Below are 25,171 nucleotides of genomic sequence, written 5' to 3' on the forward strand. Positions count from 1 at the left end.
AGAAGAATTAATAAGTAGAGAATATCTGTGTGATGTTACCATGCTCCCGAATCTCTAGATCATCATCCCTTCCCAAAAACACAGGAGAATAATAAGACTGGGATGATTGTGGCTAATTGTGCATGCCACCTGCTCACCTCTGTGCAATAACCTTAAAAATTAATTAATTAATCAATGAACTTTCTTAAAACCAATGTCAACATCAATATCCCCTAAAACTTTCCACAGTTGAATGTAAATTAGTATAGCCATTATGGAGAAGAGTATGGAGTTCAATCCCATCACTGTGTATTTGTCCAAAAGAAAGGAAATTAGTATGTAGAAAGGATATCTGCACTCCCACGTTTATTGCAACACTGTTTGCAATAGCCAAGATTTGGAATCAACCTGAGTATCCATCAATGAATGAACACATAAAGAAAATGTGGTATACATACACAACAGAATATTATTCAGCCATAAAAAATGAAATCCTGTCATTCGCAGCAACAAGGATGAAGCTGGAGGTCTTCATTAACATAATGGAGGTTCCATTATGTTAAATGAAATAAGTTAGGCCAGAAAGACAAATTTTGCATGTTCTCACTCATATGTAGGAGATAAAACTGTTTAAAAAATGAAACTCATAGACATGTAGAGTAAAATAATGGTTACCAGAGGCTGGGAAGGGTAGAGAACAATGGCGTGTAAAGTGGGGATGGTTAATGGGTACAAGAAAATACATTTAGGTAGAATGAATAGTATCTAGTATTGGGTAGCACAATAGAGTGACTATAGTTAATAATATTTTATTGTCTGTTTCACAATAACTAACGAGTGGATGTGATGGTTAATACTGAGTATCAACTTGATTGGATTGAAGAATACTAAGTATTGATCCTGGGCGTGTCTGTGAGGATGTTGCCAAAGGAAGTTAACATTGAGTTAGTGGGCTGGGAAAGGCACTAGTAAGCGGCTGCCAGAGCAGCTAGAATATAAGCAGGAAGAAAAACATGGAAGGAGAGACTGGCCTAGCCTCCCAGCCTACATCTTTCTCGCATGCTGGATGCTTCCTGCCCTTGAACATCAGACTCCAAGTTCCTCAGTTCTGGAACTCAGACTGGCTCTCCTTGCTCCTCAGCCTGCAGATGGCCTATTGTGGGACCTTGTGATCACATGAGTTAATACTTAATAAACTCCCCTTTATATATATATAATAAAGTATATATTTATACTTTATATAAAGTATATATTTATACTTTATATAAAGTATATATTTTTAATACTTTAAAGTATAATAAAGTACAATAAAAATTTTTTTTAATAAAAAAGAAAGGAAATGTTTTCATATGTTGGGAAGATGTGCATTTTCTTTCACTAATGTTTATAACACACAGGTGGAAAGTTTTATTTTTTCATTTTTAATTATTATGGGTACATAATAGGCATATATATATATATATATATACACACACACACACACATATACATGGAGTACTTGGGATTTTTTTTGGCACAAACATACAATATGTCATGATCAAATCAGGAAAATTGGGGTATCCCTCACCTTAACAATTTATTTTTTTTTGTGTTAGGAATATTTCAAGTCCACTGTATTAGTCAGGGTTCTCCAGAGGAACAGAACTACTAGAACATATATATATATATATATATATATATACTGGCATGAGATGGTATCTCATTGTGGTTTTGATTTGCATTTCTCTAAAGACCAGTGATGATGAGCTTTCTTTAATATGTTTCTTGGTCACATAAATGCCTTCTTTTGAGAAGTATCTGTTCATATCCTTTGCCCACTTTTTGATGGGGTTGTTTTAAAAGTGGACATTTCCCTTCTTTAAGTCTTCTAAGAATCTTCCAGATTCTGATGTTACACATTGGGTCTCATTTTTGTCTTCAGTCCTCACTATTGAGTTTGCTGTGAAAATGTACAGTTTTTTGCCTGATATGGGTAGGCTTTGTGTCCCCACCCAAATTTCATCTTGAATCATAATCCCCATCATCCCCACACGTCCAGGGAGAGACGAAGTGGGAGGGGATTGGATCATGGGGGTGGTGTGCCCCATGCTGTTCTCATGATAGTGAGTTCTCATGAAATCTAATGGTTTTATAAGTGTCTGACAGTTCCTTCTCTCACACATGCTCTTCCTCACCTGCCACCATGTAAGATGCATCTATTCCCCTTCCGCTATGGTTGTGAGTTTCCTGAGGCCTCCCCAGCCGTGTGGAAGTGTGAGTCTGTTTAATACTTCTTGTCTTTAAAAATTACCCAGTCTTGGTCATTGCAAATAAATGAGCAAGTAACCATGGCAGGCATATGCCAAATGGTACAGGCAAGACCAATATGACAGGCAAAAAAGTAGAGACACAGGAAAGAGAAAGTTGCACAAGGTACTCTAGTTACTGATGCTACAATGGCAGGATCCATATGACTTAGCCCCTCTGGGTGGAACACAGGCTCCGGGTGCATTTTCTCTCTTATCATTCTGAACTCCATTGTCCTTGGTGAATAATAACAGAAGACAGTCCAGTGACAGCCACTTTAAGGCTCAATCCACACAATGCCCCGAGAGAGGCCATCTATATAAGTGAATAAAATGAAAGTTGTATTTGAAGCTTTTATTAATAAAGTTTCTGTAACTACAATATCACACTGGTATATCTAATATCCTATAGTTCTGAAATTAGATCCACACTTATTCCCCCATAGGGCTGTTTATTATTCTGACACAGTTAATATAAACAAGTCTATATTAAATCTGTCATCAGGTTTAATTTCTTAATGCTTCCTGATATGCTCTGTATTCAGGCATTTGTCTTTCCACATACTGAAATTATTTACAAGGCTGAGAGTTTTGTGTGTGTTACCTGTATAATAGTGTATATGTGTGTTTGTGTTACGTGAGACTAGTTTTCTTGTATGTTCTGTACTTTGATTTAGAAAACAGAGTGAAACTTATATTCAGGGGAACCAAATGTTGTCAAATTGATATTTGCATAAGTTCCTAGCTTTAATTTAAAGTGTATGTATTAGTGACAAAGAAAATAATAAACCGACTGAACATTAACACAGATTTCTTTAATTTTTAATTACTTAATTTTTATGTGTATGTAATAGGTGTATATATTGATGGGGTACATATGACTTTTGGACACAGGCATACAACGTGGAATAATCAGACCAGGGTAATTGTGGTATCCGTCACCTCAAGCATTTATCATTTCTTTGTGTTAGAAACATTCCAGTTTCACTCTTTTAGTTATCTTTAAATATATAATGAATGGGTGCAAAAATGGAGTTAAAATAAAATAATAAGATCTATTATTTAATAGCACAACAGGGTGACTACAGTTAACACAGCTTTTTCTATGATTGGGTGCATGAATAGCATATCATCTGTATTTATTTATAGTAATATGTATAAATATGTAGTGTCTAAAATGATGAAATTCTAAAAAACACATTATTTCCACTATATGTTCTACATTTGGAAAATGTGTCCCTGTTGTCTCCAATGCCTCTTACTGCAGGGCAATAAAGAGGTACTTTTTCTTTTCCCCATCTGGGGTTTATCACAGAAGTCAAGGAGGTTCATTTTGTTACACGTTCTTAAAAAGCATATGGGAAAAAGTGGATTAATGCACACCATAGGGAAGTGCTCTTGTCTGTTCCACACAAAGGAAAATACCCTGAAAACATGCATCATACAGGCAAAAGAGTTCCCAATTCAGCTGGAACTTCAGTGACACAAAACAATAATAGAGAAATTAAAAAGCAAATTCAAGTTTTTCTTACGGAGCCCGTGGTGCTAATACCATTTATTCTGGCCCTGTATGAATTTTCTGCTATTGGAGTGAAATTACCAGAATTCAATTTGCAAATGAACAAAAGAAAAGGAAAAAAATGTAATTTACTTTATGTAGCAGCAAAACGATTACATCATAGACAATGTTCAAGATTTGTCTTCAAAAAGATGGGAAAATAATCTTGTAATATATCTCCCTATATGGGTTAGGAAGATTCAAATTAGCACCTAATAAAAGAGGATCTTACTAATGTTACATTTGCAACATTTCACTAGCTGTTTTAAAGACAAATCCAGTATATTTTCTTCTCCAGTAATGGTTACACATATTACATTCTTTCTTTAAATGGAACTTCTTTAATATCATACATAACTTTAAGGCATCCTTCTTTTTCACATGTGGAAGCACATGAATTATCTTTATTAATTGCTTGATAAAGCCTTGATAAAGGCTTGCTTTATCAATTGACCTGAAATAAAATGATTGTATAGTATGTATCAACTTAATGTCTAAATGTCATGAGGACACTATTTGAAATAAATTCACTTAATCAGATATATACATATATAGTGTGTGACTTTTAAATGTCAGCACAACAGAAATATGAATATAAACACTTATGAGCAAGTAATAGATACAATTCACTTATTGCCATATGTATTTATTTTATAAAATATGATGTGTTCTCAATTCAAAAATGGTAAATGCACATAAAACAATCTTGGAAACTAAATTTTGCAACTGGTTCAAATTGATTTAGGTTACTGTTACAGAATTCCATTAAAGAGAGATTAAGGGATTTTTCTTGTAAAGTGTAAAATGAGAAATGAAAGTCTGAACGATTTCAGGGAAAAAGAATTAAACCTTCGTACAAAGAAATGATTCTGAACAGAATATAAATGGAATACATCAGTTTAGATCTTTTCAAATAGCATAAATATCTCAAGAAGAGCTCAACCTTTTACTGAGAATTATTAAGAACCTAGAAGGGAAAATGTGTCTGCATGGTTTTCATAAACTCCATCCTATCACTCACCTGCCATAGATATAGTTTCACTAAAATAATTTAAAAAACAAAAGAGGAAGGAGGAGCCGGGGGAACCTTCTTTCTTTATAACTATGCATTTAAAATGAAGATTTCCAATTTAAAGGTATAGACAGGCAAACTCTTGTCAGTTCTGATAATTGCTGATTTTTGCCCCAAGTTTTAGGGAAAAAAAGTTAGGAACAGAAGCCACAGTTATATTATTAATGGGATGTATTTGTTTGAATTTATATTTTTGAGACGAACAGAAGGTGTCTCCAGAGCTCATTTCTAGAGGAATAAAGCACAAAAATAAGCTATGCTCTTTCTCCTTCATATTTCCCTTTTTGGTCTAACACTTATTTTGTTTTCACAGAAATGGTACAATGGGATTAACAAAAAGCAATAAATATGGCTGCTGATGCTGAGATGGCTTTTTTGTTCAAAGAAAAAAAGTCATAAAACTTTTGATGAAAAATAGGACGGTTCATTTTGAACCATTCCTCTTTCCCTAGATATCTTATTATTCAGTAGATCCACCCATCTACCTCTTTCGAATATTTGGGAATTTTTAATAGAGTTGTATTATTGAATTCATTTAATGAGCTTGTGGGGTCACAGAACGTTTTGAGAGTTGTTTTTTGAGATCTATTGGACTTTCTTTCTGTAAAATTAAGTTTCTGAAATGATGGTGCTATAAAATTCTGATTCTGGAAAAGGGCAATGTGAAGTCAAGAAGGTATGAGATTAAAAGATTCTATAAATTTAGTAAGAGAGATTCCTGGACCTAATCCTAATGAACTATTTCAAATAAATATGGGCAGAACCTTTATAAGTGTAGCCTTAATACACTGACAAACCTCCGCAAAAAAATATGGACCAACAGTTACCTAAGTCCATATGTTTCTCCCCAACATAAATTCTAGATATGATTCTATGTTAAGCATTACAAATGCAACTGTGAGATCACTGACAGTATTTTTAGGTAATAGCCCTTACCCTCAGGCCACTTATACTAACGAAGTACTTTTAAAAAGGATTCAAAGTTTTCTGGGATGTTCCATGTATTGGCAATTTTCCTACTAGAAAGATGCACTTCTCCCACTCCTCCCCAGCACATAAAAAAGCTACAAAATAGAATATTCTAACTCAGTCATGTTTGATTTCTGGACCATTGCATTGTCTGCTTCTCAGACGAGGCCCTCACTAATCCTTTTTTCTTGGTCAGGCTAGCTGAAGAGTGTTCACTCTTGTTTTTTTCTTTTGTTTTGTTTTCAATCATCCAACCTTTATCTTCAATGTTCCTCTGTATTGTTTTACACCTCTTTATTTTTTCTTTCTCCATTCTAGTCTTTAGAATTTCTTTCTGAAGAATATTTTTTACTAGGCATATAATTCTAGGTAGACAAGCATTTTCTTTTCCTTTAGAGATATCATTTCATTTCTACAATAATAAGGATGAAATGGTCAAGATTTGATGTGACATACTGGAGAATGCAAAGCTCTGAGGAAACAACGTTAATGAAGACATAGTACTTAAGATGTGTAGAAAGGAAGAGTTTTCCAAAACTTGTCTTAAGTGTCATTTCCATGAAAATGACATCCCAGAACATGTCACCATGAGACAGGGACAAGGAAGATTACCTAAAAGAAACTTACCAGGTTTTAAACAATAGCAGAAGAAACTCATCATAGATAAGGCAGAAACTCCATCTGCTTCCTTGGCTGCAAATGATTTAGAGAAGGTAACCAATCCCTTAATCAGTTGTAAAAAGGAAGGGATTTTTTAAATAAAAAATGTAATGTCTAGTCTATCATTTAGATTTCTCTGTATGTGTAAAGCTGCACTCAAATTGTCTGTATAATAATATCAGTGTTCTTTAAACATCTTTAATAAGTTATAATTAGCAAATCTTACGATTGAACCATTTTAAGTATGTATTTCCAGAAGTTTTAGGAAATTTACAGAACTGTAAGTTCCTAGAGTACTACTCCTTTTACTAGCCATGATAAAGTACTCAGGAAAATATGTATCTTCCAGATTTTTCATCAGAAGGTCTCTATAGAGGGCAGACTTCCTGCAATGTTATAGGAATGATGTTGATATTCAAGATGGATAAGCCAATTAACCAGCATCAGAATAATAACTCTGTGTGTGTGTGTGTGTGTGTGTGTGTGTGTGTCTCCAAGAAGCAGACAAAAATATAAAATGGATAAATTATAAAATAAAGCATGACAGCAGACACTTCTCTGGGCTCACAGCTTTTCCCTCATGTAATCCTCAAAGCCATCCCTTGAGGTAGGAATTGTGTCTCATCCTCTCTATGTTCCACTGATAACAAGTATGGAAAGTCAGCTTCCGTGGTTCCTAAGCTCATGAACAAAAGGTTTAATAAAGTGAGTGCCTTACCAGTTTTGGTTTGTATAATTCCATAAGTGTGTAGTGAGGAAAAAAAAAAAAAACCCAAACCTTTTCCCTAATTATGTTTGTGTCCAGTGACTGTAAATCAAGGGCAATGTCAGACTGGCTTTCACTTGAGACTCCTTGTCTGAATCAGAGTTGCTATGTGTTCATAAAAAAATGTTAAATTATTAATATTTTTAAGATCCACTGAAAATAATGTTTGCGTGAGTATACATGATATTTTGGAATTTCATGATACTTTAAAATTCAGATGCTTTCTTAAAATTAATGTTCAAATAATGTATCATGGAAGAATTACAGAATGCAACAAACATCTATGAATTAAACAACGTTTCTCCTGCTTGCAAATTTTGCTTTCAAAATAGGTCAGGTGTAAGATTTGAAATTTTGAGAAACTATTGATGTAAGGATGACTCTCTATTGAATTAAAACATGCTGTGCTACGGCACTCATGCAGGATGCATGGAAAATATGCAAATGGAATAAATGAGGAAATGGGAAAAAGCAACAATGAGGCAATATTGCTTTTCTCCTTTATTGAAGTGAGAAAAACTTTAGTAACACAACGAGTATGACATTTCACATGCACCAATAATGAATATGTGAAATGTTCCCAGTGGCTGTCTTCCCTGTAACTACAGGAATCAGGGATATTGATATTTATGAATTGATAGATTAAGATGCTAAACATGTTCACCTCCAAAAGTGCATAAAAATGTCCCTCTATTGTGTGCATTTTATGCCGTTATTGGGAAGAGTCGCTAGGGACACAAGTGGGGAGAGGCATCACATGGGTTGGATAGTTTAGCCAAAGGATTCGGCCAAATTGTCTTAAGGTGTCTTCCTAACTTCTTCACTGCAAGCTGAAGCTATTGATGGGCTCCTTTCGTACTGGGTTATTCCTACTCTACTAAAGACAGTGTAATAATGGACCTGGTTGGTTTCCTTGGTAACAAGGAATCATGCTAAAGGAGTTAGGGTTGACAGATAATGGTGACATTTTCGTGAAGCTAAGGTCAATACCTGTATGGATTTATGGAACCAGAAGATACCCTTTTTAAGTGTAGCTCTGGTCAAAAAGAGAAATGCCATGGCCAGCCAGTGATCTCCTTGGAAACTGATAGCATCATTTACTAGAAACATTTGAGCATCCCAAGAAAGAAGCCTTGCTTTAATATGCAATAGATAAAAAATGAAGGACCATGTACAGGTACTTCTGTGGCAGTCGGACCCCTTTCAGTTCCCCCTTGCTCTGTGCATATAGAATATAAAATTCTTTATGAATGCAACTCTTGATAGAATCCAGGGTTGGAGATCAGTTTGGAAAAATGAAGTTGCAGAATTGTTTAGCATTACTCAAGGTGAAGTTTGTTTAAATTGAACAAACTATGTTTAAACTCAATCTAATCTAAATCTGTTAAATCTGGAGGAATGGGTTAGTGGATTTCTGCTCAAAAATCACCTACAGTTTTGAATTTACCTAAATGCATGAGTATCCCTGCTTCCTCTAGTTCCAGGGAAGACATCACTTGAAATATTTTAAGTATTCATTATTGGTGCATGCCACTTAAAATGAATTCATTATCCACCCACAATATCAGAATCAATTGTCATGGTTATCCTTAATTCTTATTAACACATTATATAGATATATTAGTATTGAAGATTTAATTGTGTAGTAAAACTCCATGACATGATTTTAAAACTACATCCTAATGAAATCTCATTTTAATAAATACATAATTTAAAAATCATATTCATATTCAGTATAAATATTGATATCAAATATTTGAAGGTATTGAAATACATTTTGAGCAGTCAAAGGATCATTTTAACTAATTTTTTAAAGATTTTTTCCCCCAGAATATTTAAAAGCACCTAGTCCTAACTACAGTTGTACTTTTAACACATTAAAAAGCACATGATGACCTTCAGAGAAGCTATTTGTGGTGGTATCGAAAGTGTGATATGGAGTACAAAATTAAAATGTGAGATGTGAGAATATTGAGTAATTTATCTCCCATGATCCATCACTCAGAGGCATTAGGCTTCTTAATCACAGTTTTAAATTAGTATCTTTATGTAAGCAAGTCTGCCCATGAGGAAGGGGAAAATTAGGAACATATAAGAAATTCATTACCTCTCTCAGATAGCTCAAAACCATTTATTAATTACCTCTCATTCGGTGCATTCATTAGCTTCATTGCAGAGTGGGAAAGTTAATGAAAGTAAAAATCATGAAAAATCACTACCTGTGACCCCTACAGGGAGTGCCCACTCTATCCCAAATTGAGGTGTTTAGCTAAGAAGGTCAGAGCCAGGTTTATGTACCAAAGCCAAAGAAGATGAAAATCAGCTTTGGCTCTAAACATTTCATTCCCACGAGCTACTTCCACCGAGGACAAAAGACAAGTGAGATTCATTTTCCTACTCCCCAAATTTGGCACAGTAAACCTCAGTTGAGTTCAATAAGTCCTTACTGAGAATCTAACAGCTACTAAGGCAGTATGTCTCAAACTATAAGGTGTATATGAATCCCCTAAGTATCTTGATTCAAAACAGAGGCTGCTTCAAAAAGATCTTTTATGTTGGGGAATAACAGGGAAATAAATTCATATCCAGTACTACCCTCTACTCAGGGCATAGATTATCTCAGATGTCTTTTGGGGAACGAAAAAAAAAAACCACAAATCTTTGTACTGACTCTTCCTAGATGAGCTATTTCTGTTCACAAACATCTCTGGGTTTTTTTGATACTTTGCTTAGGTTTTGTGTTTTACCCTAGCGTATCCAGAGACATCCTAAGTCTTGGATGCCTTTTGGATTGATTACCTGTAGGTTTAATATAAATCCGAGCAAACTATTTTCTGTCCAAGTTATTCTATGAAATTACAGAAACTGAGTTTATTATGTGCATGGCTAAATTTAGCCACCCTTCAAAATATGACATTTTGCAGTTTTGTGTGTCTTCTTAAGATGGTTCTACAAAGCCGAACTGAATACGATTGAAACAAACTATTTAACAAAAGCCAATTTTTTTAAGAAAATCAGAGAAACATGGACAGAAGCAGTGTTAGATGACGTTATTAAGGAACGAATGTGAATGTTTTTAGATGTTGTATCAGTCTTTTAGGGAATGTCATACAAATTTCCACAAAGTGGGGAGCTTAAAGCCACAGAAATTTATGCTCTCATAGTCTGAAGGCCAGGGTGGGAAAGCAAGGTGTGAGCAAGGCTGATTCCTTGCGGAGGCACAGAGGGAGACTTGGTTTCCTGCCTCTCTAGGAGGTACTGGTGGCTGGGTATTTTTTGTCCTGTGGCCACATCACTCTAATCTCTGCCTTCGCCTCCATGTGGTCTTCTCTTCTGTGCCTGTATCTCCTCCTCTGTGTCTTATAAGGACACCTGTCATTAGACTTGGGACCCTTCTAGATAATCCAGCATGATCTTATCTTCAGATCCTTAATTTCCATCTTTGAAGGTCTTTTCCTAAATGAGGTCATAGACGTAGATTCCAAGTGAACATATCTTTGGGGGACACTATCAAACTCACTACAGGTGTGATAGTAGCATCGGGTTTATTTATACAATTCATATCTGTAAGAGGTGAATGTTGAAAGGATTACAGGTAAGAAGGTATAGTCTCTGGAACTGTCTATTAAGACAACAAGTAAAACTGAAACAGAGGTATAAAGGGGAAAAACGTTTGGGAAGTGTTTATTATGAGACCTCCATGACAGGTCTATGGAGTTTCCCTCCTCTTTCTTTTTTCTTTTTGTATGTACTTGGGTGTCTGTATAATAAAACAATTTATATAAAAATATTAAAATAGCAATGATCTTCCATTGTGTATATATACAACATTTCCTTTATCTACTCATCTGTTGATGAATGCAGGTTAATTCCATATCTTTACCATTGTGAATAATGCTATTATTCAGCCTTAAAGAAGGAATCCTGTCATTGGCAACAACATGGATAAACCTGGAGGACATTCTTTTAAGTGAAATAAGCCAGACAAAGAAAAACAAATACCACATGAAATTACTTACATGTGGGGGCTAAAAAAGTTGAATGCATGGAAGTAGAGAGTAGAATGGTGGTTGCCAGGGGCTGGGAGAAGGAGTGGATTGGGAGAGGGGGAGATGTTACTCAAAGGATACAAAGTTTAAGTTACACAGGAGGAATAACTTTTGGTGATCTACTGTGCAGTATGGTGACTATGGCTAATAATAATGCATTGTATATTTCAAAATTGTTAAAAGAGATTATAAACATTCTTACCACCAAGAAATACATATATAAAGTGAAGGAAATGCTAATTGTCTTGATTCAATCATTCCAAAGTGTGTAGATATATCAATATATATCATAACATCACGTTGCACCCCATAAATATATAGAATTTGTTTCTACCAATTAAAAATAAAGCAAAATAATATGTTTTCCCCCATGGCAGCCACACACACATTCTTGAAAGGCAACTGTGATCATGATATCCACATGATGCAAAGTCCCCCAGTGCTGTTCTCCCATCTGCCAAATAAAAATCAACTCTCTCTAGCCATATGCTCTGTGACTTTCAGGATTTATCCTTTCCTTGCCTCTTAATCTTGCTCTCTGACTAACATCCTCTCTTGAACCTCCACTTCCATGTCACTAGCACAAGCATATGAGCTATTTTCATATCTTAAAACTGGTCCTGGCCAGGCACAGTGGATCATGCCTCTAATTCCAGTACTTTGGGAGGCCAAGCCAGGAGGATTGCTTGAACCCAGGAGAGCAAGACCAGCCTGGACAACATAGTGAGACCCTGTCTCGACAATTAAAGAAATTAGTTGAGTGTGGTAGTACATGCCTGCAGTCCCAGCTACTTGGGAGCCTGAGGCAGGAGGATCACTTGAGCCCGGGCAGTTGAGGCTGCAGTGAGCCGAGATGGTGCCACTGCATTCTAGCCTGGGCAACAGAGTTGAAACTCTGTCTCAAACAAACAAACAAACAAATAAACAAAAAACCAACTGGTCCTATTCTCTCTTGCCTTTAGAGAAGTGTTCCACAAACACTCCTATGTCTGGGAATCTCCTGGGGAATTTGATAAATGCATATTCTGCTTGTCAGGCTGAGATGGAGTTGGAGCTTCTGCAATTCTAACAGTCTTGGAGGCGATGCTGATGCCACATGTCTTTGGTTAAATTGTGTTCAAATATTTTGAAAGATATGTTGAAGACCTAACCTCACGTATCTGTGAGTATGGCCTTATTTGGAAAGAGGGCCTTTGCAGATATCATCAAGTAAGTAAGGATGAGGTCATAATGGGTTAGGATGAGCCCTACAGCCAATGACTACCATCCTTTTAAGAAGGGGAGAGTTGGATACAGACACGCACAGAGTGAAGACCATTGGAAGGTGGAGAGAGATGTGGCCACCAGCCCAGGGACACCTGGAGCCACGAGGAGCTAGAAAAGGCAGGAAGGATCCTCTAGAGCTTCCTGGGGAAGTGATTTCAGACTTCTGGCCTTGATTTCAGACTTCTTGTCTCCAGAACTGAGAGAGGATAAAGATCGGTTGTTTTCAGCCACATAGTTGATGAACCTTTGTTACAGCAGCTCTTGAAAACTGATACACAATTGGTACCTTGGTCATATTTTGAGTAGTAAGGATCTTAGTCTCTCAATTAAGAAGGTAGGATACCTTTCTTCGCTGAATCCTCCACTGCTGTACCTTGGTTCTAAATCTACACCTGGGTGTTGGTTCCAAGAAACTAACAGACTCCAGGAAATGTTTGCCACAGAGCAGCTCATGTGTACTGCTTCCATGAGACTGGGAACACAGTGTAGCCCTTGTCTGATTACTTCTGGGCGTATCCTGTATGTGCTGAGCATCTTAAGGTCAGTGTTACAGCTTTTTCCATCTTTTGATGCCTCATACTTAACATAGATACTTGATAGTTATTAGGCGCCCACTAAACATTTATGAATAAATAAATGTGTCCAGAAGTTCAGTCATAAGCACATTTAATGTCTACCGCTATCTTAGAAATGATGTAACTACGTTCTCATTTTGCACTGAAACAGTTCACGGCTCAGGAACAGATGTATTAATATAAAATTTTTGGAGGTCATGGTGTTTTTAACCTTAGAATGATGTGCTATTAAATCCCATTCTAAACTTCTTCATGCAATAATGTTAAAACAGCCCTTCCAGTATGATAGATACTGCTTTGTTATTTTTTAAATCCATAAGGCAGTTAGGAAAATATTTATAAATATATTGCACTGTGGGACCCTTATCACACACAGTAAGTAGGGGGTCATCAATTTTCCACGTCTGGACAGCTGAATGATCATTTGCAAAGGCAATCGCCCTTGGAATATTGCTTCTAATAATCCTGTCCATCATTCATATATTATATTCTTAATTCATCCATACACCATTTTAAATGTAAATAAAGATCACCTTCCCAATATCTATGAAAATTAAATCCCATTGTGTATGAAAATTTACAACCCTAGCTTATATTAGTTCATAGAACTATATCCCCACAATAGTTCAATCTCCCCGACAAAGTTAAGTGAGAAGTCTAATTTGGTGTTTTAATTCAGCCTTGCAGTATTTACTGCTCTTATTCACAGTGTAACTGTTGAATACTTGGTCTCATTTTGCTGTGCAAGCCTGTATTAAATTGAGAGCCTCCAAGTACTCAGCGTTGCTGCTTACATGTTCTGAGATCAGAACTGTGATAGGCAAATTAACAACCTCCCCACTCCCCTGCCAAGAGATGTTCAAGTCCTAGTCCTCAGGGCCTGTGAGTTAAGTTACATTGCATGGCCAAAAGGAGTTTGCAGGTGGGATGAAACTATGGATCCTAAAATGGGAAATGATCCTTCATTATCCAGGTGAGCTCAAAGTCATCACACGTTTCCATATAAGAGGGAGGCAGGAGGTCAGAGTCAAAGATGGAGAATCTTGACAGAAAAAGAGCTCAGAGTTGTCTTGCAGCAATCCAAGGAATGCGGGTGGCTTCCAGGATCTTGAAGAGGCAAAAGGTTTTTTGTTTGTTTTGTTTTGTTTTGTTTTGTGGTTTTCCTAGATCTTCTACAGGGAGTGCAGTCCTCCTGATACCTTGATTTCAGCCAGGTGAGATCCAGGTCAGATTTCTGACCTCCAGAACTGAAACATGATAAATTGATGTTGTTGGAAGCCACTGAGTTTGTGGCAGTTTTTACAGAAGCTCTCGCTGACTCATACAGACTTAACTATAGAATATCTTCGCTGAGATCAGTTTTGTCTATGGTGCATCCTTTAAGGATGACAAGAGATGACTCTGCATGCCATTCTGTACCTATGAGTGTTATGACTCCTGAAATAATACAAAGAAAAAGACACACACGAAAAAATGTAACTGTCTTTAAGCCATATAGTCATGTCTGGCCATATAGTCATGTCATGCATGACTAGCCATATAGTTATGTCACTCTATTTGGCTAGGACAATGTAGAACTGAATTACTAGGCAAGGAAAAAATAAATGGCAAAGTGTGAGAAGATGGAAGGGCCCTTGCAGGATTGACTGTGGGTTGGAAGCTTTGTACAAGGAGATACTCTCTCCTCTCCTGAACAGAATAAATGGCCAGGCATCTTCAGGACGGGGAGATGGAGGCTGATTTGTTTTGGCCTCTTCAGTCATGCATCTAAGGCAAGCAGCATGAAGGTGGATTCTCACACATTTTAACCCAGGCAGCATAATCATAGCTCGTAGACCAGTCTCCCCATCTCATCCCCACCTAATGCCTCCGTCCACTCCAAGGCAAAACAGTCCTTGGACCGCCTGCCTGGCTCTAATTACAACCTTGATGAAGATAAAGCATGTTTGGATCAGTGCTATTGGGCAAGTTATCATTATTCCATCACCAAGGTATCACTCTCCCGGGAACCAGCGTTCAGTCTGTCTTATGAATGATGTATCTCTATCCCGTCTGCTGTGGGCACTCCACAAATATTAAATATCTATGAATTTTCTCTGCTCTCATGTATGGTTTCCAATTGCAGAGTGATTGAGTGTCTTTGAGATGTATGTGCAGGGTACAAAAAGTGCAAAGGCTGATTTTCTGTGCATGAAATAATTCAGGATGCTGGAGTATATCACTCAGAAATGACTTGGCTTCAAAATACAATTTGTTTTAAAAAATCACCAATAATAGTGTCTTATATTTATAACGTCATCTATAGCCTCCTTCATACATGGCTGTCCTTTGAAGGAAAACACCACACTCAAGTTACATAGCTTAACAATGAACCAGGGTCTTAAATTGTATGACCAAATGTTCAGTAAGCAGCATTGCGTGATTGTTTTCCTCTAAAACAGTAATGCACATAAAAATGAGGCCGTTCTAAAAATATGAAGCATGAAAAATAAAGCTTATAAAATAAATATCTTTGTTGGTGATGTTATTTGAAAGGACAGGATTGGAAGAAGAAAATCTGATTTTTATTACAGACTCTCTGTGATGTTCTAGTGTTCTCTTTAAACAATAGTATTAAAATTAAAATAAAAAGTGCTGTTTATGCCAGATTCAATAGGACACCCACTGTGCTCAGAAATATATATAATATACATCATATGTTTATAAAAATTTTCATATGTAATACACATTTATTTACATATTTGCAATATATGCTTGCATATTTATATATAACATGAATATTATATTAATGTTAATTATACCCTATATTTACATTATAAAGTTGATATAATTTTATATTGTATATAGATGGATATATATGTATGTTTTCAAATTTCATATAATCTTGATATCAATACAAGGTGTTAGTATTAATATTTTTCTCATTTTACAGATGAGGAAACTGAGGCCCAGGGGTTATGGTTAACTTTCCTAGGAGCTGTAATGAAGTGTCAGGATAGAGATATAAGCATGAAGTGGCTCTAGAATCATATCCTGTTAGACTGGCTTCTTTGGGACCACCTCCATCCTCATGTAGATGCAGGTGCTGGAGACCACCCCAGACCTACAGAATAAGAATCACCATGCAGGTTCAGAATCTGCAATTTTTTTTATACTTAAAGTTCTAGGGTACATGTGCACAACATGCAGGTTTGATACATAGGTATACATCTGCCATGTTGGTTTGCTGCACCCATCAACTCATCATTTACATTAGGTATTTCTCCTAATGCTATCCCTCCCCCAGCCCCCCAGCCCTTGACAGGCCCCCGTGTGTGAACTTCCCCGCTCTGTGATGTTCCCCACCCTGTGTCCATGTGTTCTCATTGTTCAATTCCCACCTATGAGTGAGAACATGCGGTGTTTAGTTTTCTGTCCTTGTGATAGTTTGCTTTTAAATGCATTGTACAAGTGATTCTTAAGCAAACAATAATTTGAGAATTGCTGCTTTCCCCATTAAATTGGTTTCAATGCCACTTTCAGTTTTACATTCTAAGGGGACTTTAGAGATTCAGTGACGATTTTGCGATATTATTCCCAGATCTCTTGGCTAATTGTTTGCTATGTTTTCACAGAGGGACTCACGAAATGTGAATTTGAATGCTCACAACACCCCCACAGGAAAGATCAGTTATTAGAAATGCATCTAATTCAGGCAAATGCATTTGCCTGAATATATTTCTAAAGGGAACACCAAGGCAGGAAAAGAAACAATTTAAATCCTATATCAATTTGTACGTGCTGAAAAACTTCTATTTCTTAATCAGACTCAAAGTCACTCAGCATTATATAGGTCCAGCATTCTATGAAGAACTGTCTTCATTTCCCAGGGCTGCAATAACAATGTACCACAAACTGAGTGGGATTAAAAACTGAAATTAAAAAAAAAAAAGATGCTCAAAACATTCTGGAGACCAAAAGTCAGAAATCAAGGTGTCTCAGGGCTGCACTCACATTGGAGGCCCTAGGGGAGGATCCCTCCTGCCTCTCCCAGCTCCTGGGGGCTCCAGGTGTCCTGGGCTGTGGCCACATCCCTCCAGTCTCTGGTTCCATCTCCAGGTGGCCTTCTCCTCTGTGTCTGTGTCTCCTCTTCTGTCTCTTAGAAGTACCCTGGTCATTGGATTTAGGGTCACCCTGATCCAGGATGATAGCATATTAATTTGATTATGTCTGCAAAAATCCTATTTCCAAATGTGGCTACTTTTATAGGTTCAGAGTGGGTATATGTGTGTGTGTGTGTGTGTGTGTATGTCTATACATATATATATTTGTGGAGGGGACCATTTGACCCAATAGAATAAACTTCAGTGCAAAAATATAACCAAACATTTGCATAATTTTAGACAAATTTGAAACGAATGAATGAGTATTTATTTTACAGAGGTAAACATTTTAGGAAAAATGTATTCTCATAGGCCGACACTATAGCTTTATGACAAAATTAGTCAGGAGCTTGTGCCTACGTGCACTTGTGAATGTGGTCTGTGCACACTGGATCGGGGTATTGGTAGATAGCTCTGGTTGGTTTCCTTTTGCGGGGAGGATACATTTCCTGGCACTCTACAAAGCTTCTCTGAGTGTACCATTGACCTTTCCATAATCTGTTATTCTTCTCACATTCCTCTCCACAGACCTTTTTTTCCCCCAATGGTATTTGTAGAAGGAAGGCACAGAAATCTATTACATCTTCTTTACCTTAACCTTTTAGTTATGTAATTTTTGACCCCCTCTGTAGTGTGATGGTATTCCTACTCTAAGTGCAGATCACGGAAGACCTTCGTGGTCAAATCATTTACTTGAATTTTATTATTACACAACCAGTTCAGTTGACCTTTTGTAATTCTGCTAATCAACATAGACGCTTGAGGTGAAACTTAAGAATACAGCAAAATCTTCCTGTTTACGGAATATTTTATTTGCATATGTTTGATCCCTCTATCTAACTAAATATATTCAGCTTAATTTGTTTTACCACAGTAACTACTTTGTTGTTCTGTAAGCTAGATGCACGCTGCCCTTCCGTTCCACCTCATAAATTGACTTTCTTAGTGTGAAATTAGAATTTAGCATAGAGAGTAAATGTTAAACAATGGCTTTCTGTACCTTCTTGAGGGAGGCTATAATTCCCACTGCTACTAAATCCCACTTCTTCAGTTATGTTAGGAATAAAATTATGAGAGCATAAATGGCTAACTTCTAAATACGGCATAAAACACCAGTCTACATTGTCCAGGAGAAAATTAATTGTAAACACAGCCAAGTGAGTCTCTCTGTCTTGTGTTAAATTGCTGTTCAATTTTTTGGCCAGTATTATGTTCGAAAATGTAGTCCTTTTCTCCCTCCTAAAAAGTGACGATTGTTAAGGCCATATGAAAGACTGACAGGCCCATGAAAAGGGGAGAGGAAAAAAGAACTGTATCAGACATCCCAAAACTCCATATAGTCCTACGTGCTCAGTCCTGAGCTCATATCTGCAAGGTTGAGTAGCCTGAACTTGAGAACAGGGCCAAAGAGAACATCTTTTTCAGCTCTATGCACATTATTTTTGCTCCAGAGACGTAGCTCGATAAGCTGCTTTGTAAATGAACGTTCTTGCTCATAAAGGGAATTGTGCAAAAGCAAATGAGTAGCTTCGTGCCTGAAAGCCCATTTCCACCATTGTGAAGTGTTTTGTGTCAATGTCTGCAGATCTTGGTAAGAGCTCTTTGTGGTGTACACATCCGTTCATATGGAGAAAATGTGGCATCAAGGAAAGACCATGGGCTTCCAAAGGCAATTACATTCAGGTGCAGGCATGGCTTCCTGGCTCGGAGACAAGCGAGAGAGTGATTTTGACTTCCTGCATCTGCATCTTGTACATGCATATCTGTATCAAAGGTAATACATGCCTATCACATGCACTATCTTATGTACAGTGCTGAGCATATGTTTGGGTCTAAATATAGGAATTTAAAAGCAAAGAAACTGGAGTAGCATAAAATGGGTTTACCTCTCTGCTCCGCCATTTACTACCCACGTGAACAGACACCTACTTAATTTTGCTATGCCTCAGTTTCCTCAGCTATAAAATAGGAAAAATAATGGAATTTTTTTCTCATCCTGTGGCCAATAAACGACATAATAATACATGTTAAATGCTTACGATCATGCCTGGCACATTTTAAGTGTACATATATCTTATTATTTTTACAGAGGACAGTCTAATAGGGATAGCTTCTATGCTTGTCAGTTTTATCAGGAAGAAGGACATGTGGGATTGAGACCATATTTCTGCAGTATACCTTTGAGCCCCTTAAATGCAAAAACGAGAAAGAATGTCAGACACACCAAATATCACATCTTATCCATGCTTGTATTATGGTCATACAATTTAAAGTCCTGTTATCATCAAAAAATGGAAACAAATTTTGTCATTATATTAATTTTTTAGAAGGATAGTTCCCTCAAGGGAAAAAATCATTAGACAAGAAAAGTTTACTTAATTATAAATATAAAAATATAAATAAGTGGCCAGGCGTGGTGGCTCACACCTGTAATCCCACCACTTTGAGAGGCCAAGGTGGGTGGATCACCTGAGGTCAGGAGTTCAAGACCAGCCTGGCCAACATGGCGAAAACCCATCTCTACTAAAAAAAAAAATACAAAAATTAGCTGGGCACGGTGGTGCACACCTGTAATCCCAGCTACTCGGGAGGCTGAGGCAGCAGAATCACTTGAACCCAGGAGGCGGAGGTTGTAGTGAGCTGAGACTGTGCCACTACACTCCAGACTGGGTGATAGAGTGAGACTCTGTCTCAAAAAAAAAAAAAAAATATATATATATATATATACACACACACACACACACACACACACATGCACACACACAATACGGCAATAGGCTTACAGGAAAAGAGAAATATTATTTTACAAAAAAATCACTCTCTAAATAATGATTATTTATATACATGACATGGCAATAGGCTTGCAGGAAAAGTGAAATATTATTATTTTATTAAAAAAATCAGTCTCTAAATAATGATCATTTCCAAAATATGTTTTTATAAGCAATTGTCCTTTTCAGAGAGTGATTAAATCAAATCATGTTCAATACCTTGTAAAGCAAATAGAATTTCCCTGAAGGGCACTTGTAGGACCAAATCGTTCATAATTTGACTTCAAAACATGTTTGCAAGGGAAAGGTGAAGTCCTATTTAATTTCCTATTCAAATTATTTTTGAATTTCTCATGCAAATCACATCACACTGTTTTATTATACTGGTATTCAGATTTTCATACATACACACACACACAAACACTGGACATTAAGTTAATTTTTAAACTATATTTGCCTTTAATTTTAAATATCTTTTTTACTATTGGCTTTGAAGTTCCTTAAATGACCCCCATTCCCTTTAGTCAATCACGCCACTTAAAATACGTTGTTAAATTGCATAATAATTAATATTAGTTAGTTTTAGACTGTTAAGATAATGCTGACTTTTTTCTTTGAGCATTTTTATGAATCTCAAGTGTTCTACATTTAAATTACATTCTATTATAAGATAAAAGATTCATCCTTGCCCCTCACCATCACTTCTTTATCTTTTTCTGGTAGATACATGATTTCTATCATTATTAGGGCCATTTCCAATTGACCTATTTTTTCCATAGCTTCCCTACAACTCTAACTTGAACTTCCACAAAACACCCAGGGCCATTTTTGCGTTAACTACAGGATACCTGTATCAATCAGTACACTTTCATTTCGTGTATATCCCAACCATCTCTGCACTTTTTTACAGAAAGTCTTCCATGTTATTGTTGTGGGACTTTTCCTTAGTTCAGCTAAAGACAGGGTCCTTGTCACAAGGCCCTGAAAATTTACGCTCGCAGACCATTTGAAGAGTGAATAAAGCAGGGTTTTATTGGGTGAAAAGGAAAAAAAAGGGAAACAGGGACTCTCCACAAGGCCAGAGGTCCTCTCGTGTGCTTCCTGCCTTGCAGCGTGGAGTCCAGGTACCACCCAGGAAAGTGCCGGGCCTAGCTCCTCCCCACTGCAACCCCTGCAAACTTCTGTGTCTCCACCCCACTGTGAGCGCTTCCCAGGGCACAGGTTGGCCGGAGGCGCTGCCAGAGACCCCTCCCACCTGGCTGTTTCATTACTGGCACCATTACATTTGGCAAAAAGCATTTCCTGTTTTTTCTAGAATACGTCTGGGAATACATATCATAGAGAAGAAACCCTCTTACCCTGAAACCACAAGTTTCAATTTAGAAAGAAATGTTTCTAACACATATACCATATATTGAAGATACAGGTCTCAGTATAAGCCTAACAAAGCCTTCATGTTTTCCAATTTTATAATATGAAGGCAAGAGAGAGCAAAGTGTCAATAACATTTAAAAATATGATGGAGATGTTAATTCCAGCATCGGAAAGAATCTGAAGAATGAAGCAAATTATTTTCCAGACCAAGAAAACAATGAAAGGGAGACAGAAACATAAAAACCTACACAGGTTTTTGATCATAGCCAACCCCACCTTCATTTGATGACATAGAACAAAGATGAACACAATTTACCATAAGGGACAGAGAGTCAATATTTTCAACTTTGTGGGCCAGGTGGTCCACTCTGACATTGTAAAGCAAAAGCATCTACAGACAACATGCAAATGCGTGTGCCTGACTGTGTGCTAATAAAACTTTATTTAAAGAAACAGGCCAGAGGGCTGGAGAGCAGACTGTAGCGTGTCAACACTTCACCTTAGAATTCTCCCTAAGGAGAGCAAATATATTCTTCTCACCATTTGTGCAGTGCCAATTCCTAAGTTAAACACAAATATCAACAAATAAACTCCCAAATAAATAAAATGTACAGAAATTTTCCAACTCTCCAGAGCATAACACTGGTCTGTCCTCAGCCCAAAGCATCTCTCACCTGTTTCTGCACACCTGGTTGTTTTTCTACATCCAGGGAGAAGGTGCAGGTTCCAGGATCAGTTGCTAAGCTTCCAGCAGTGCTGTGTATCGTGAGAGATAATTTGACCCTAACTATAACGCTGTAGGTGGGGGCTAAGAAAATGAGCCCTGGTAGGTATGCATGCTCTGCAACTGAGAGTAACTTGTTTTTAAATTTATTTTAGATCTGCTCAGAAAAGTAGGGAAACAGACTGACGGAGTAGGAGGAAGCTAAGACAGCTAAAAACTATGAGGCAACGGCTGCTTGGAACAGACAGCGCCCAAAGCTGTCGTGGCAAGCTGCCCTGCAGCCCAGGTTCGAGTGGCTGTCAAGCAGTGAGGCTTTGGGAACTTCCCTCCACCAGCCTGGTGACAAGTATCACCTTGTTCAAGATGAGGAAGACACTTTTTTTGTTGTTTTTTAATGCAGAACAAAAGAATGGAGCCTTTATCCAGGGTATGCAAACAGCTCTGAAATAGCCTACCATGTCAGAAGAAAAAAAAAACAAAACTGCATTCGAAACAGGATTTTATATCTCTAAATTAAATCAGAAATGTAAAGAATAAAGTAGGACATTTGTTACCTTATTCAATAGCTCCTTTGTAGCATATGTGGTGCTATTTTGTAACAAGGCTGTTCCTGAGTGAGAGGGCAGGCATTATTGCAAAAAAGATGTCCACCAGCCCTCAGGGAACTTACAGTCTAGTGGGGGAAGGAAACAGGTTAAGAAGTGATGATTGGCCAGGTACAGTGACGTACACCTGTAATCCCAGCAATTTGGGAGGCCAAGGCAGAAGGATTGCTTGAGGCCAGGAGATTAAGAGCAGCTTGGGCAACATAGTGAGACCTCATCTCTAAAATAAATAAATAAATAAATAAATAAATAAATAAATAAAATAAATGAATAAATAAATAAAAACAGAAAACAACAACAACAATAGCCAGACATGGTGATGTGTGTGTGCCTGTAATCTCAGCTACTTGGGAGGCTGAGGTGAGAGGATCATTTGAGCTCAGGCGGTGAAGACCAGCCTGGGCAACATAGCAGGGTCCCTTGAGCCCAGGAGGTTGAGGCTGCAGTGGGCTATGATCATACCACCGCAATCCAACCTGAGCAACAAACAGAGACCCTGCCTCAAGAAAGAAAGAAGAAAGAAAAGAAAAGAAAGAGAGAGAGAGAGAGAGAAAGAAAGAAAGAAAGAGAAAGGAAGGAAGGAAGGAAGGAAGGAAGGAAGGAAGGAAGGAAGGAAGGAAGGAAGGAAGGAAGGAAGGAAGGAAGGAAGGAAGGAAGGGCAGGCCAGGAGTGATTGCTCACACCTGTAATCCTAGCACTTTGGGAGGCTGAGTCAGGGGAGTCGCTTGAGGTTAGCAGTTCTAGACCAGACTGGCCAACATGGTGAAACCTGTCTCTTCTAAAAATCCAAAAAGATTAGCTGGAGTGGTGGGGGGCTCCTGTAGTCCCAGCTACTTGGAGGCTGAGGCAGAAGAATTGCTTGAACCTAGGAGGTAGAGGTTGCAATGAGTCCAGACTGCACCGCTGCACTCCAGCCTGGGCGACAGAGTGAGACTCAATCTAAAAAATAAAAGGTGATGGTCTGGATTTCCAAACCAGTATAGAGAGTTGCAGGAAGATTTTGTTTGCTTTGTTTGTGGAGGAGAGGAAATGTCTATACAGAGACCTAATGAATGACATCATATAAAGATATTCATAGTAAAGAAAGTAAATAAGATAGCTGATTCCAGGGTACCACTAGGCATAAAAGTACAGAAAGCTACCTTATCGGAGGGCCAAAAGCTGTTTGGAATATTTGTGTCATCAGTTCGGTGAATGGAGCACACGCAGAAAATAAACACACATTTTAAAAGAAAGTCAGGAAGCATTGTTGAAGGCTGCAGTAGATTGAATGGTGTCTCCCCAAAAGATATGTCCCTATCATAATCTTGGGAGCCTGTGACTATGAGCTTATTTGAGAAAAACGTCTTTGAAGATGCAATTATGGTGAGGATCTGAAGATGAGATTAACTTGGATCATCTAGGTGGGCCCTAAATCCAATGACAGGTGTCCTTTTAAAAGAGAAAAGGCTACCTGGAGACGGAAGCAGAGATAGGGGAGACTTGGCCACAAACCAAGGGACAGCTGAACCACCCAGACCTGGAGGAGGAAGGAAGGATCATTCCCTGGAGCCTCCAGAGGGGCACAGCCCTGCTCACACCTTGATTTTGGACATGTGGCCTCCAAAGCTGTGAGATACTAATTCCTGTAGTTAAAAGTCACCAAATATGTGGCATTTTAAAAACAGCTGCCACGAGAATCTAATACAAGGAATATACAAATAAATGTCAAAAGATAAAGTGTTAAACCATTTTCATGAAGAGGAAGAGACAGTTTTGCTAAGATATGAGTTGTTTCTCCAATTTAATCTAAAAATGTATTTCTTACATCTGATAGGCCAGTACAGAATATCTTATTCATTCAAAAACAGACCAAAAATGGGCAAGAAAACGTCACAGAAGACCAAGATAGATTTACCACAGTACATATCAAATCATGCCATTATCCTTTTACCAATTCAAACATTTGTTCTTGGCACAGAGTTGAGAAATGCTTATCCCCTGCAAGCCTGTACTTCACTCATTACTACTGTTTCTGCCCCAAGTTAAAAATGCAACAGAGAGCCAAGTGCAATGGCTCCTGCCTGTAATCCCAGCAGTTTGGGAAACTGAGGCAGGGGAATTGCTTGAAGTTAGGAGTTCAAGACCAGCCTGGGCAACATAGTGAGACCCTCTTTTCTACCAAAAACAAACCAACAAAAAATTAGCCGGATTCTGTGGTATGCATCTGTGGTCTTAGCAACTCAGGAGGCTAATGTGGGAGAATCACTTGAGCTCAGGAGTTTGAGGCTGCAGTGAGCTATGATTGTGCACTCCAGCCTAGGTGACAGAATGAGACCGTGTCTCTAAAGAAATGTTTAAAATAAAATAAAATAAATACATAAATAAAGTGCAACA

This window comes from Macaca fascicularis, chromosome X (assembly GCF_037993035.2).
Source record: "Macaca fascicularis isolate 582-1 chromosome X, T2T-MFA8v1.1".
NCBI lineage: Eukaryota > Metazoa > Chordata > Mammalia > Primates > Cercopithecidae > Macaca > Macaca fascicularis.